General features: G+C 37.6%; 1 long non-coding RNA gene across 1 annotated transcript; it reads left to right on the forward strand.

Moving 5' to 3' along the window:
• The first annotated feature begins 261 nt into the window (after positions 1–261).
• LOC110853516 lies at positions 262–921 on the forward strand. Its single transcript, XR_002548222.2, has 3 exons — positions 262–393; positions 470–605; positions 681–921. It is a non-coding gene; the product is annotated as an uncharacterized LOC110853516 (long non-coding RNA).
• Positions 922–13,976: the final 13,055 nt, after the last annotated feature.

Here is a 13,976-nt window from a genome sequence, read left to right on the forward strand (position 1 = left end):
TGTTATTATGATGAAAATTTTCCCATCTGATCATGACATATACCTCACTCACCGTTTATTTCTGGTCAATCAATTCTTCACCTGATGCTAAACATCGTGCAATTCTTGCCATTTTTTTGCATGCAAACTCATCAAGTACTCGTTCGTTCGTTCGTTAGTTAGTTGTCGACCCACCTATCAAACCGCTTTTTTCATGCTAAATTTAATCGCGCTACTCCTCTCCTTGTTCCAGGCAAAGACTTACATACAACTAATTAAACGACGCAACATAGTTATACTTTTTGGTATAAATAAGCCCCCCAAAGTCTCAGTTAGTATCACCAGCTTTTGTAAACAATTTTATCCTACAATCTCCAACAAAACCAAAACCCAACTTTCAAAATGAACAAGCTTGTAAGTTTCCAGTTTTCTGGAATTTTGGGAACATTACATTTGAAAAGTATTAAATTTTCTATATACTTTTCTATAGTTTGCCGTCCTCCTCTTGGCCGCCGTCGTTGCCGCCGCTAGCGCCCAATACTACGGCTCCTACGGATATTCAGGTCTCGGATATTCCGGACTTGGATACTCCAACTACGGATACTCTGCCTACCCAGCTTACTCTGGTAAGTTGGAAATTCTCAATTTTCAAAAAATTTGAAATTTTGAAATTATGCCAACTCGTAATTTTACTTTATCAGGATACTCCTCCGGATACAATGGTCTCGGATATGGTGGTCTCGGTTACTACAAGAAGTAGATTCCCTTCTTCTTATTCCTTGGACGCAACCAGCATTTTTGTAAATCAACTCGGCCCGTTTTCTTGATCGGCTATGTAAAATTAGTTAAAATATGTCTAATTCCATCAGAAAAATAGGTTTTGTTTTCTCCATCAAACGAGTAAATAAATTTCTATTTGAGAAATTTTCGTCCTACTTTTAATCGTGTTTAATCAAAACTACTTATTTTTTCATCTGCATAATCAAATCATGCAACAAAATATAATTGCAAATCTACTGCACGAGTGAAATTCTTGCACAAAACTTACTGCGACTGTAAATTTGTCGTCAAAAATTTAAAATAAATTCATATAGCCGAGAAATTACTAAAAAATGTGCCGATTTTGACAATTTTGGCGAGGAGTAATCGAGTCCAATGTAAATACCAAAAATTTGGTAGCTTCAACTTCCTCCTTTTAAAAAATTATGACATTTCCTTCTGTGCGATTGAATATGTAGGATATGAAATTTCTTCCGTTTACACACATTGCCAAAATTCCTCTGACTTTCACTTTCACGTTTACTTTCACTTTCTTCATTTCGCAAAAATTTACATTTTATAAGAAATGTTGCCTTAGCGAGGGAACGAAGGAGCCGGTTTACTTGCATTTTTCATTAGATTGCCGACATCTTGAGCCTGCCAGCCAGATCCAGCCGGATATATAAACCGTCCTATTTACGTAATCTTCAAGAGAGAGAGTTAAATAAATAAGGAAAACTTTTCATGCGTGTGATACGATTTTACGGGCCCGTTGCACAAATATGTCCACTCCATGGAAAATGTGTGCACTTGATGATGATGATCATCATCTAGTCGTCCATTCCTCTTAATAATAAACTGTTACAAGGTATGTAACCCAGGGGTGAAAGCAGTGTCATACGTCAAAATCATGCTGTTTTTGCTCGTCGAAAATCTGGTAAAATTGACGTATTTTATACATTTGCGAAATGTGTATGGCATTTTGCATTTGATGACCTTTTTGTGAACTTTTTGTAACCTTTGAGGTCAAAATCAAGGTTACAACAGAGCATGGGGTTAAATTTCCGTTCAATTTGTATACATATGTATTTTTTACAATTTTTGATCTTTTATGACTTTGACGATGTGACCTAAATAGGCAATTTTAGAACTCGCCGTACCCCTTACTTCTTGATTACAGGAGTTTAAGCTCAAAATTTCCAGTTTAAGTGTCTTTTAGGTCACACGTGGACCAACGGATGGACCAAAGGACGGACAGACAAACGATCTTATCTATAAAGTACTTTCACCCCTCCATAATAACATTTGTTACACAAGGACTTTCCCGTTGTTTGTTTGTCCTCCTCCTCCTCCGAAGACCCACCACGAAGGTGTTACAGCAATGAGAATCCCTGCTAGAAAGGAGCAATGTCATGCCCAGTTTTGTGATATGAGTTATTATGACAGGTGATTAATAACCGCGTGCTCACCACGGTCATGCATTCCGCCGCCGTTATCGAACACAGAAGAATTGAATATGCCGTGTTATTAAATGGGAAGAGAGACAGAGACACAACCACCACACGCTGTAATTAATTACGAAGGCAAACTTCCCCACAAAATCAATACTAGTACATAAAATAATGGTTATTATGCAACAATTCGTCGCAGTAATTACATAAAAATTGCAGCTGGCGAACAAATCAAGAAAAAAAAATGACTCAGTGACTAAAAAAATAGTCGAATTGAATTGAACTGTAATATCATTTGACATCCATTATCATCACGCACCAACTAACCAACCATTACACCATCGACTTCATTCAATTTCACTCTCTGCCCAATTAAATTCGAGCTCAACTGTGACATTTTCTGCTTTCACTGCACTTTCACTGGACCTTTGGCGTCCCATATCCACCCACCCAGCCACCAGAGATCATTGGTCGGATTCGTGGGTGGATAAGCACGTTATAGAAAAGAAGATGGGATTTAGAGGAGCGAATTGGTTTTGACTTGGTCATAACGTGCTTTCCTCCCACGTGGTCCAAGTAAGATGACCCTGTTTTACTACTACCCACCCGAAAATAAGATATGGACGGGGTTGGAAATTGGAGCTCAAGAGATAACAGTCAGATTGGATATCTGGCTTTGTGTAGGTGTTAATGTGAAGAAGAGGAATGCAGTTTGATGTGGTTTTAGCATTACCATTGACATATTTTCTCCGTGTGGGGATTTCTGCATGGAAATTGGGTTGTTACAAGAAATAGAAAGCAAAACTGCGGGGCAATCATTCAGCAGGATTTCTGCATTATTTTGTTGGGTAGTTGCACTAATCTAATCTTAACGGTATAATTAACTAATTTTATTCTCCAGGAACAAAACTAGTCAAAGTCAGTCACTTCTTGTGACGGACACAATTTCTGTATGTATGTAGTTCGTCACATTTAATTGATTTAATACAAATTTGCCCCTAAATAAAATTAGATCCAGATAATTTTCAATCTACGAGGAAATAATTGGATAATAATTTTCCAAATGACAAAGGAAACACAATTATTACTCAATACTACACTCCTCTTACGTAAATAAAACGTTACGTTACGCTCGTATTTTTACGCTACTTTGAGCCACCCACTTTATATAACGATTTCCTTGTCCTTCTCCTTTGTAAAATATGTATTTAGCAGAGAGAAAGAGCAGATCTTTGTGTTGTTCGAACCTCGTCGAAAGATTTGGATTAGAGCAGCGAGGAGAGATCAAAGCAACAACAATGAGAGAGAGACGTCTTGAATGGGGCCACGAGAACTGGAACTTTGTCCGCACCAAATCCTCCATAGATGCGAAATTCCAGAGTGGTGGATGGTCTAGACCGGTCTAAATCCGAGGTGAAAGTTCAATTAGACTGATGAAGAGGATCATCAGACCGGTGTGCGACCAGTGGCCGCGGAAACGTGGGGACAATGTTTTAATCGACGTCCCCATCATCTCCCCATGTTATATAAACCCCTCCCTCCCCTATCCTACAATGTTAATGTCCCCACACAGCTTCCGCGGCCACTGTGTGTGTCTTCTCTGCTGAGAAGAGAAAGCGAACAAGGAACGAAGCAACGTCTTCATTATCTCGGGAACATTTACTCAACATTTCTGACGATATTTTCCTTGGATCAACTTTCAACTTTCACTTCAAACGCTGCCACTTTATTCGTTAACTTCCTTATTCTTGAAATTTCCTTCCTATGCACCTATTGCTTTCCTAGACACAGACAGCGCCTCGTGCTCAGAGAGAAAGTTGAAATGACGACAAAATCCAATAATTGTTCCACAAGTTTTCAGCTTTAGTTCGACTCGGGCTTTATTGCCTGCAAAAGTTTGGGCAGCGGCTTCTTCGTTTATCGGTATTGGGAAGCTGGTCAGGTTTTACCCGGGTGTAGTTCGGGGCGAATGATATGGTCAATTAATGTTGACATTGGGACTAATTGTAATTATTGAGCGGCTTGTTAATTGTCTCGTCTCGTACGAGGAAAAGAAAGTTGCGGAATAATACATACAAAAGAGGGCGGTTTGGTGGGGGCGTAATTTTTTTAGTTTCCTAAGTAAGAAAATAGCACCATTGTATTCGGGGTTTAGATTCAACAAGCTTTACGTGTTGTTCTGGGGCTGTTGCTGCTCTTTTGTGGGTGAAAGTTGATCGATGGAGAAAGTGGTTCACTTCATGTATTCTTTTGTCATAGGTTTTTCTCAAAGTACGGAAATGTAACAAAATTGCTGTTCACAAAACAAGCCTGGACAAATTAGGGGAATTTGAGCACTCGGAGAATTAGGTGCCTACGTGAAAGAAACTAAAATCAACCGGTACTTTTTTTATCATAATTTTTTTTACGTAGGACTCGATGACTCATCACCAAATCGTCAAAATCGACACATTTTTAATTATTTCTCGGCTCTGGGAATTTATTTAAAAATTCTGGGCGACAAATTTGTAGTCAGTAAGGTGATTAATAGAATGGCGGTGAGTTTTTAAGCTAGTTTCAATGAGTTAAAATATTTCTGAGGTTTCCTACGCCTAAGATCTCCTCCTTTAAAAGTGCCAAAATCTATAGTTCATACTTTTATAAAATTGGAAATGACCTGCTCTGCAGATTTGTCGCCCAGAATTTTAAAATAAATTCCCAGAGCGGAGAAATGATTAAAGATGTGTTGATTTTGGCGACGAGTCATCGAGTCCTCCTACGTTGAAATAAATTATGCAAAATATTTCCTAATCATGGAGAGAAACTGGGCTAATATAATTATCAGAACATATTTCTTTGTTTGTTAAATATATCGGTATAAAAATAAATCAGGTTAGAATTATGCAAATATAAAAGTTGGGATGGATTGACGTCACATTTCTAAAAAAAGCTTTATTTGCTTTATCCTCATCACACGAATACAAAGATAGGCAGGCAGAAAGGTAAAAATGATTGCGAAAAAGGTACTTCTAATTATACCCATGTCTGTAATGAAGTCATACATTTTCACTGCAAAAATAGCAGGATTAATAGGAAGCCAATAAAAAATATCAAATGACTTTTCTAATCATGATTGATTTTCGCGTGGGGTACATTTTTTGGTTTGGCGACAGATGTGGTTTCTTTTATAGGTCATCTTATTCATTACTCGAGCACAGCTTTGCAAGGATTTTTTTTTACTGTTTCACTTGATAAAATGAGGGAATCGGAGTTACATAAGTTGGAAAATTTGCAGAGAATTGGTCAATTATTATTATTTGCGTAAGATATCGATATCTTGAATAATTTAATAGGTGGTGGCAATACGTATATAACGAAAAATAAAATTGTGTCAAAATGAATATAAAGAAGTAGCGTCAGAGCGATGTATAGATAAATTTCCTTTAAAATAACACCTAATGCAGCAATTGTGTTTTTGACCTTTGACATCGCCCTCACGGTCATGGGTTACCCGGAGGCTGAAAAAGTTTTTTGTGAAATTTCGTTTACCACGGAAATTAAGAATATCATATTAAAATTCCCGTATGGAAATTAAAATCCGCATTTGACCTCACCAGGGCTAGGGTCACCTTAACCCCCTTTTTTGAACTTGACCGAGAACTATAAATTAGAAGCACAATTGGTGAAAACTGCGCTTGATCGTTCTGGAGATATCCTGCTTACGGACGGACAAAACGATAACATAAAGTAGCTGGCGTTGATAAGTACCAGATAGAAATATGTACATTTTTGCCATGCTATCTACACCGCTTTAAAAAATATGGATTAACTAAGGTCCACAAGTTTTGGTTAACTTTTAGCGAGCAGATAAAGTTTTTAAGGCGTCCTCCCCAACCGTGCATACATATTTAATAGAGTTATTAAGTACAATATGTGTCCATACGTAGTCCGGGGCTCGCCTCGAACATTATGTTTATGCAGATGTCCCATCGTTCGTCGTGCAGGAGGGTAGTTAACCTAGCGAAATGTCCATGTCCCCAGACAGGGATATCCCCACGGGAAGCCATACTACTTTATTAGCCCCGTCGGATTAATAAATATATTGACAATAACGTATGTTTGCACATATGTAGGTTTTCGGTGATGCGAATCATGACCCATTCTCCCTGATAATTTATTAACTCGGAGTTTGCATGCATGTGCGAAACTACATAAGCTTGTTGCAAAAAAATTGCAAAACTGTAAAATTGCACCTAAAAATAAGCAAATTAGCAATTTTTTAAAACATTTAGTATTCAAATAAAAGTATTTTCGAATTTTAGAAACAAAATAGTTTTTTTTATATAATTCTTCTTGTACCAATTCAATCAAAGGAGTTAAAAATTTCAAGAAATTTCAAAATTGTTCAAGTATTTTTTGAGGCAGTAGTGAAAAGTTTAAAGTATTTAATTTTAGATTTTTTTGAAATTCGTTTTTTATTCGTTTTTTTCATGCAGTTCTTTACTTTTATCACTTTCAATTTAAACCGAGCAATAAAAACTTTCGAGAATTGACTTTCTCCATAAAGATTGTCGATTTGCCGATCTCTTTTTTTATCTCTGCGTCCGCACCCACCCATCACACCCAATCACGAGGACTTGATTTCCGTCATGTCTCATTTCCACATTCTCTTCAGGCTGCCGCTCGTAATTATCACGTACCTGATTTAACCCCCTCTTTTGTAGTTTCCAAATTCTGGGCTCGTTTTCTCCCCGAGATAAAGTTAAGTATGGTGTCCACTGACCTGAATCCACCTCACATACGTACACACACACACACATACACGGATTCCACGGGTGGTTAAATGAGTGTAGCATTTCAGGAGCAGTGGCCACGGAAGCGTGGGGACAAAGGGACAATGTTCTCACGGTTATTTGATGTCATCAGAATTCCATTCTTGGTCGAACCGGGGTATGCTGGGTTCGAGTAAGACTTTTAAGCACTGAAAATTGCATAATGGTAGCTGGAGGGGACAATGTTTTTATTTAAAATAAAATTGTAACAAATTAAAATAAACTAATGTAATTACAATTTTTAATTAGCATAATTACTGAGATAATTGATTAAAGATAATGCATCGGTAATAAAGCGCCAAGCTCAAATTATAGCAAACTCCTTTTTTGTTTTTGTATTTTTTCTTAATTTGAATAAAGTTTTGTTCCCAAAATATGTGCACCCCTTTCCATTCATTTGTAAATCTGAGGAGTTAGCTGGAAACCTCAGTCAGATAACGAGGTGGAAAAAGTGCGACCAAAAGTGGAACTCGCCTCAATATAAACCACTCCCTCACCTATTCCACAATGTTAATGTCCCCCGATGTCCCCACGGCTTGCGCGGCCACTGGTCCAGAGTTATACCTATCCACCCACCATATAAATTGCACCCTTTTCGACAGGAGAGAGTGGAGAAAGTGCAGCTCAGGGAGTTGGCCAGATCCGATTTGCGAACGTGTTGTGAGATTAGAATGGAATGTGTGTTTCGTTTCGAGTGGATTTTACGACATGCATCCGCCACGTACTTATTTATGTCGTGGGAAAGCTACACCATACACTACCGCAAAAATTTTCGACCTGATTCCCATTTTTGAATTGCGATCGGGTATCCAAATCTACACGAATAGAAGAATCCAACTCAATGATAACGATTTCCAATTTGCAATTAAAAAAAATCTAACAGGAACGGTTGAGACGCTATAATCTATATTTACTTATGTCTTTCAAACATTCAATTAAAAGCTAAATTCGGCCTTAAATCCGAATTCTGAATATTTTTACGGGCTGAATTAATCATTCTGATCGGTTTGTCCATTTATCCAAAAACAAAATTAAATCACAGAATCTATCTGTGATAGCGATTTCGAATTGCATTACAAAATTTTAAATCTCATTAAAAGATTTTAAATAAAATTATTAATTTTTCAAAAGTTTGAAGTTGAATCTGTAAATTGAAATATAATGAGGATAAAACTCAGTCCCAGATCCATGCCACTTAAAATACTGACTGCTTTAATTTGTCAAAATCTTTCAATTATTACTATGTAATTAAAAATCATAGGATCTAAACAGCGGTGATATTGTATTACAAAATTTCAAACTACATTAAGTATTTTTTTAAAAATTTTTGTCACATGTTTGACGTTGTATTTGTAAATTGAAATATAATCAGAATAAATTCAGTCTTGAATTAGCCAAGTTTCTCAATGAATTAAAAAAACAGTGTTCGTCGCTTGAATTCGTCAAAAAGTCAATTACCAATTGTATTACAAAATTCCAAGCCAAATTAAAACATGAAAAACTTATTTTCGAAAGTTTAATTATAAATTTGAAGTATAACTCAGGATAAATTCAATCTTACAATCGTAAGTTTCGCTCCCATTCTCTGTGAATTTTGCTACTCTTAAAAACAATGTTGATCACTTGAATTGTCAATTTGTCAAAGAGTGTAAGTTGTTAAAAATTAAGAATCACAGCATCTAACTGTGATAAAGATTGCAATTGCTTTACAAAATTTCAAAATTCAATACAAAATTTCAAATTCCTTTAAATCAATTTAAACCTATTCACAAATTTCACAAGTTTAACGCCGCTACTCGTAAATTGAAATATAGATCATGATAAATTCAACCTCAGATTCGCCCCATTTTCTCTTTAATTTATTACTTATTTGTTGATCGCTTCAATTGTCAATTTGCCGACAACTTTCAATCGTTAAAAACCAGAATCTAGTAATGAAAACGATTTCCAATTGCATTACAAAATTTCAAACTGCGTTTAAAATATTTTAAATTATTCTCTCTTTTCAAAAGTTTGACGCCGCATTTGTAAATTGAAATTGAAACAAGTATAAATTCATCCCAGATTCCGCTTCATTGGTTGAGAATTAATTTTTCTTAAAAACCTTATTGATAATTGTCTCTATTTTTGTCAATATTTCTGAAAAAGAGTGTACGCATTCATATTAATTTTTCTTAAAAACCTTATTGATAATTGTCTCTATTTTTGTCAATATTTCTGAAAAAGAGTGTACGCATTCATATTAATTTTTCTTAAAAACCTTATTGATAATTGTCTCTATTTTTGTCAATATTTCTGAAAAAGAGTGTACGCATTCATCCCCAACGAAAAAGTAACCCATAAGAGAAGACCATAAAACAGTGTAATATTACAAAACAACATTCTGGAACTTATCGCATTTCATGTGAGCATTTTGATTCCGAGAGCAGCACCTCTGTTATCTTTTCCATGTCCGTAATGGTGTCGGGAATGATGACACTCACGGAATAAAAACAACTTTTGACTTCTTTGTCCCCTCGAACTTCTCACTTTTTTAGGGGCAGTTCGCTTGTTCATGATCCTGCACGGAAAAAGTATCCAGCCAGCCAGTAGCCTTGTATTATATCGTTGAATTGCACTATCCGGGCAGCCAGTGTTTCGTTTCTTGCTTGTTTGCTGCATTTCTTTCTACTAGAAAGCAAGAAATGCAAGAAATTGCAAAAAACTGCAAGAAATATGCGCCCAATGAACTATAGCGGTGAGGGATAGTTTCTAGCACCTTGCATTTCTTGCAGGTCGCGACACGTTCTTGCCGTTATTTTTTGCGAATGGTGAAATATTACAAACTGACTGTATTACCAGGGGTATTACCGAGCACATAATCTTTAATATTTTTTAAAAATCAAATTTTTCTATAAATCCTACTCCGGCGCTGAACCTGGACAAAATATTTCGGACAAGCCAGTAAAACCCTCTGTCCCGAAAACATGACCTGCATCAGAGTAAACGCTGCCTCCACTTCAGGTAAGGAATGCGTCGACCCGTGCAAATCGCGGAGCGGATGTGTGGGCGCAACGCAAAGTGTCGTATCGTGCAAAACACTACAAGAAATATGCGCCGTGTGAAGTATAGCGGCGGGGCGTAGTCTCGCATTTCTTGCAGGTCACAATATGTAGCTGCAAAATACCACTTTGTTGAGCGTAGTTACTTTCACTCGAAACCCTACCATCAACAGCAGCACTTTCTCCTCTCTTCAGAGCCTTTGGGCCGACCCTCTCGTACATACGTCCACATAGCAGCGAATAACACACTCTCCGAAAGTAAAGTTTCTCCTGTTTCTTTTCTTTTCAGAGATAGAAGAGCAGAGAAAGCAACAGCGAGTGAGCTTCTTCTTCTACAAAAGGCGTTAGGACATGGTTTTGACGAATTCGCGGGTGAATATCTCTGGCAGGGAGTTGAATTTTGAACTGATTTTTGGTCAGTTTCAAGATAATACTCTCAAAAAGATATATTTAAAATTTTAGTCCGATAGCTTTATAAATGCCCCCTCCAGTGCCCCTAGAGTTGGAAGGAGCCAAAAAAACACTTTCCAAACTGATTTACTCATATAGCATGATAACCTAAGAGGTCAGAGGTGAATGATTGTTAATATTACAACTCTAGATAATCATTGCATGTAATAATAAAAGAATCTACATGAATTACAAAACGTTGGGCCTCCATCGTCGCTGATAATTTTTCATGAAAAGTGGTAAATCGGACCGTGCACAGGAAAATTGACCTGCTGACCTTGAAAGCGGACCCACTCGGTCAAATGAAGGTTGAGGGCAAAGCTATAAGTGTCCAAAGTAATATTAAATTAAACAGTGAAGATTTTGTGTAAACAGTTTTGGAGAACGATTCTAGCTAATCAGCTGACGGGGAATAGTAAAAAACTCGTGAACTAATTTGGGAAAATAATCGTCAAATTTTGTTGAAAACAAATTTTAATAACTTTTTTGTGCCCCCTACTGCAGAACTATTTTATCTACAAGGTACATGTGACAAAATAATAAAATTATTGCGTTTTGGTTAGTTAAATTATTTCTGAAGTTCAACATCGAAAACGACGGGAACTTTTCCAAAAATTTTATAAGGTCTGATGAAAACTCAGCCCGTGTGGTATAACCACTTATCAAAATTTTGTCAAAAGTACTTACAGTGCAATATACTATATGCACCTTGGATAAAAACCACGTTAGGGATTTTTAGCATCAAAGTCGTAAAATGTGGGGGCCTTAAAAGTCGAGGAGTTGCGTTCACGAGAGCATTCCATTAGGACAATTATGAAGCTAGACTACAAGAGGGACTTAAAAGATAAGCATGATACAAAAGTGGTTTTATATAGTGAAAAGCATGCTAAGTCCCTTGATAATAGTTGCAAAGACGATTTTTGCACCAGGACCTCAGAAAAAAATATTTTGTTCAACGCCATTTTATAAGAACGCTGGTTTGGAAAACTAAAAACGGACACCTCTCCAAATTTGACCTTGCCTCATTTCGCAGAGTACACAAAATCGGAAGCCAGATATGTTTATCTATAGTTTAAGACATGGGCTTTCACATAAAAAATGTTAGAAATCTCTACAACTAAAAACCATCCTGCAATTAAGGTATGAATTCGTCAAAACCATGTCCTAACGCCTTTTGTACAATACAAGTAGTCTTGTACTTTAGACCGTTTAATTTCATGGGCCATTTCATGGATTCTATGGGATGGACATGGCCGATACTCTTACGACCATTAAGACCATTGCCATCTCCATCAGCATCAGCATCAGTATCAGCATCCGTGGAGGAGGAGAAACATAAGGGGAAAAGTTTTCCTAGGGAAAGCCTCAGAGAAAGTGTGACCCAGATGACAAAATGTATTAGAAAGCAGACAAGTTTTGTGTACATTTTACCGGACAAAATTATATGTACACTTTTTTGTTGTTTGGTTTTGTAATGCCGTCGAGGGGATTGGACTTGGCTCTGAATTTGTGTCTTGTGGGACAGGTCAAGCAAGAATTCGATTAGATTCGATAATACGGTCTCGTCAACTTTTAGCTATGTTTGAACGTAACTTTTGCGTTTATTTGGGAAGAGGGATGTCAATAATTAATTAAAGACTGCACTTTTTCTACTGACGATGGAATAGAGGGCTTCCAACGTATGCTCTCCGATTCTGACGAAACTAGTGTCAATCGATCACAAACTTAATTGGTATGAAATTTGCAAAAGGCGCGATCTCCCAATTGTCAGGTTTTGCAGATATTTGCATCCGAAGAGGAGAAAACGCACAGTAAATTTGGAAGGTGTACAATTTCTCGACTTTAAGACACGTTTTCTCCTCTCCGGACGTAAATATCTTTGCCAAATTTGCATATTGGGAGATCTTTCCTTTTGCTAATTCAGTCAAAATCTGAGAACCTATGTTGGGTGACCTCCATTGTGAGGGAAAATGACAAAATGTGCTAGAAAAGCAAGTTTTGTGTACATTTTACCAGACAAAAATTATGTATACGAAGCACACACTTTTCGATTGTTTGGTTTTGTAATGCAGTCGAGGGGATTGGGGTCTCGATTTGTGTCTTATGGGACAGGTCAAGCAAGAATTCGATTAGACTCGATAACACGGTCACTCTCGTCAACTTTTAGCTACATACATTCGTACCTTACTTTTCTGGTTATTTGGGAAGGAGGGATCTAAATAATTAATTAAAGACTGCACTTTCTCCCGGAAAAACGGAGATCGTCGAGTACATTTTGGTACAAAATTTCGACCGTGACCTCAACCATGCCGCAATTCACTGCGTTGAAGAGATGTGGTTGGACACGTGCTATTATTTATCCATTTAGTCGAACGGGAGAGAAAGAGAGAGAGTTGAGAAACGTGGTGGTTGTTGGTTTTGTCCGTCATTTTCAATTAGACGGAGTGTTCTGTTCTCTTCTGTTCTCCAGACTTGCTAATTTCTGGTGCGGCGAACCACCACACCTAAGTTAAGCAAGTGAGCGCACCGGTTCGCCGAGCCAGAAACTAGCAAGTCTGCTGTTCTCTCCTATTTCAATCAATCCACATCAAATGTACATAACGAACAAGAAAACTTGTCTACTTACTTCTTCTGCAATTAAGTACCTAACTACTGCACCGTTATTTCGGCATTTTTATGAGAATTGCTACAAAAAAAGTGTACGGATTATTATTGTAAATACTCGACTAAAAAGGAATTAGATATCTTCCCGGGATTGTAAAGCTTCTTTTCAGTGGCCGCGGAAGCTGTGGGAACATCGGGGGACATTAACGTTGTGGGATAGGGGAGGGCCGGGATTATACAACATGGGCAGACGATGGTGGCATCTTGGGACATTAACATTACAGGATAGGGGTGGGCAGGGTTTCTATAGCATGGGCAGACAACGGGAACATTAAATAACCTTGTCGACATTGCCCCTCTACCCCCCGCCCCCTTTCCGCGGCCCCTGCTCCTTTACCAGCATGTATTAAAAGCGTAGTTAGTTATACACGCTTCGCCTAACACGTGTTCTTCACTCGAGTTCAATTGATTTTGTTGAGGAAAGAAAAAACGAAGCCAATTTTTATCAGAATTCCCAAGCGGCCGGAGAAAGCTACATTCGATCAACGTAACTAAACTCTTGTATGTACTTTCTCCATATTTTCCTCATCGAACACACATTCTCCTTTGAAGCACATAACACGACCAGACCAGACCACGACCACTGCCGCCAGTCGCTGCCGATGGATTTTTCCACTGGAGAGAAAAGACAAAAGAGAAACAAGTTTATGAAATACGGTGGTCCTGCTAACTACATATTTGAGACTCGATTTCCTTCCTCACTTTGTTTCACTCGGAGGGAATTGTGTCAAGTATTTAGGAAAAGGTTCACTGTCACTCAGTCAGTTTTCTTGCTGACATGGTCGTTTCATGGATGGCATGGAGGGAACATGCTCAATCGG

The sequence above is a fragment of the Folsomia candida genome, unplaced genomic scaffold (genome assembly GCF_002217175.1).
Source record: "Folsomia candida strain VU population unplaced genomic scaffold, ASM221717v1 Fcan01_Sc008, whole genome shotgun sequence".
NCBI lineage: Eukaryota > Metazoa > Arthropoda > Collembola > Entomobryomorpha > Isotomidae > Folsomia > Folsomia candida.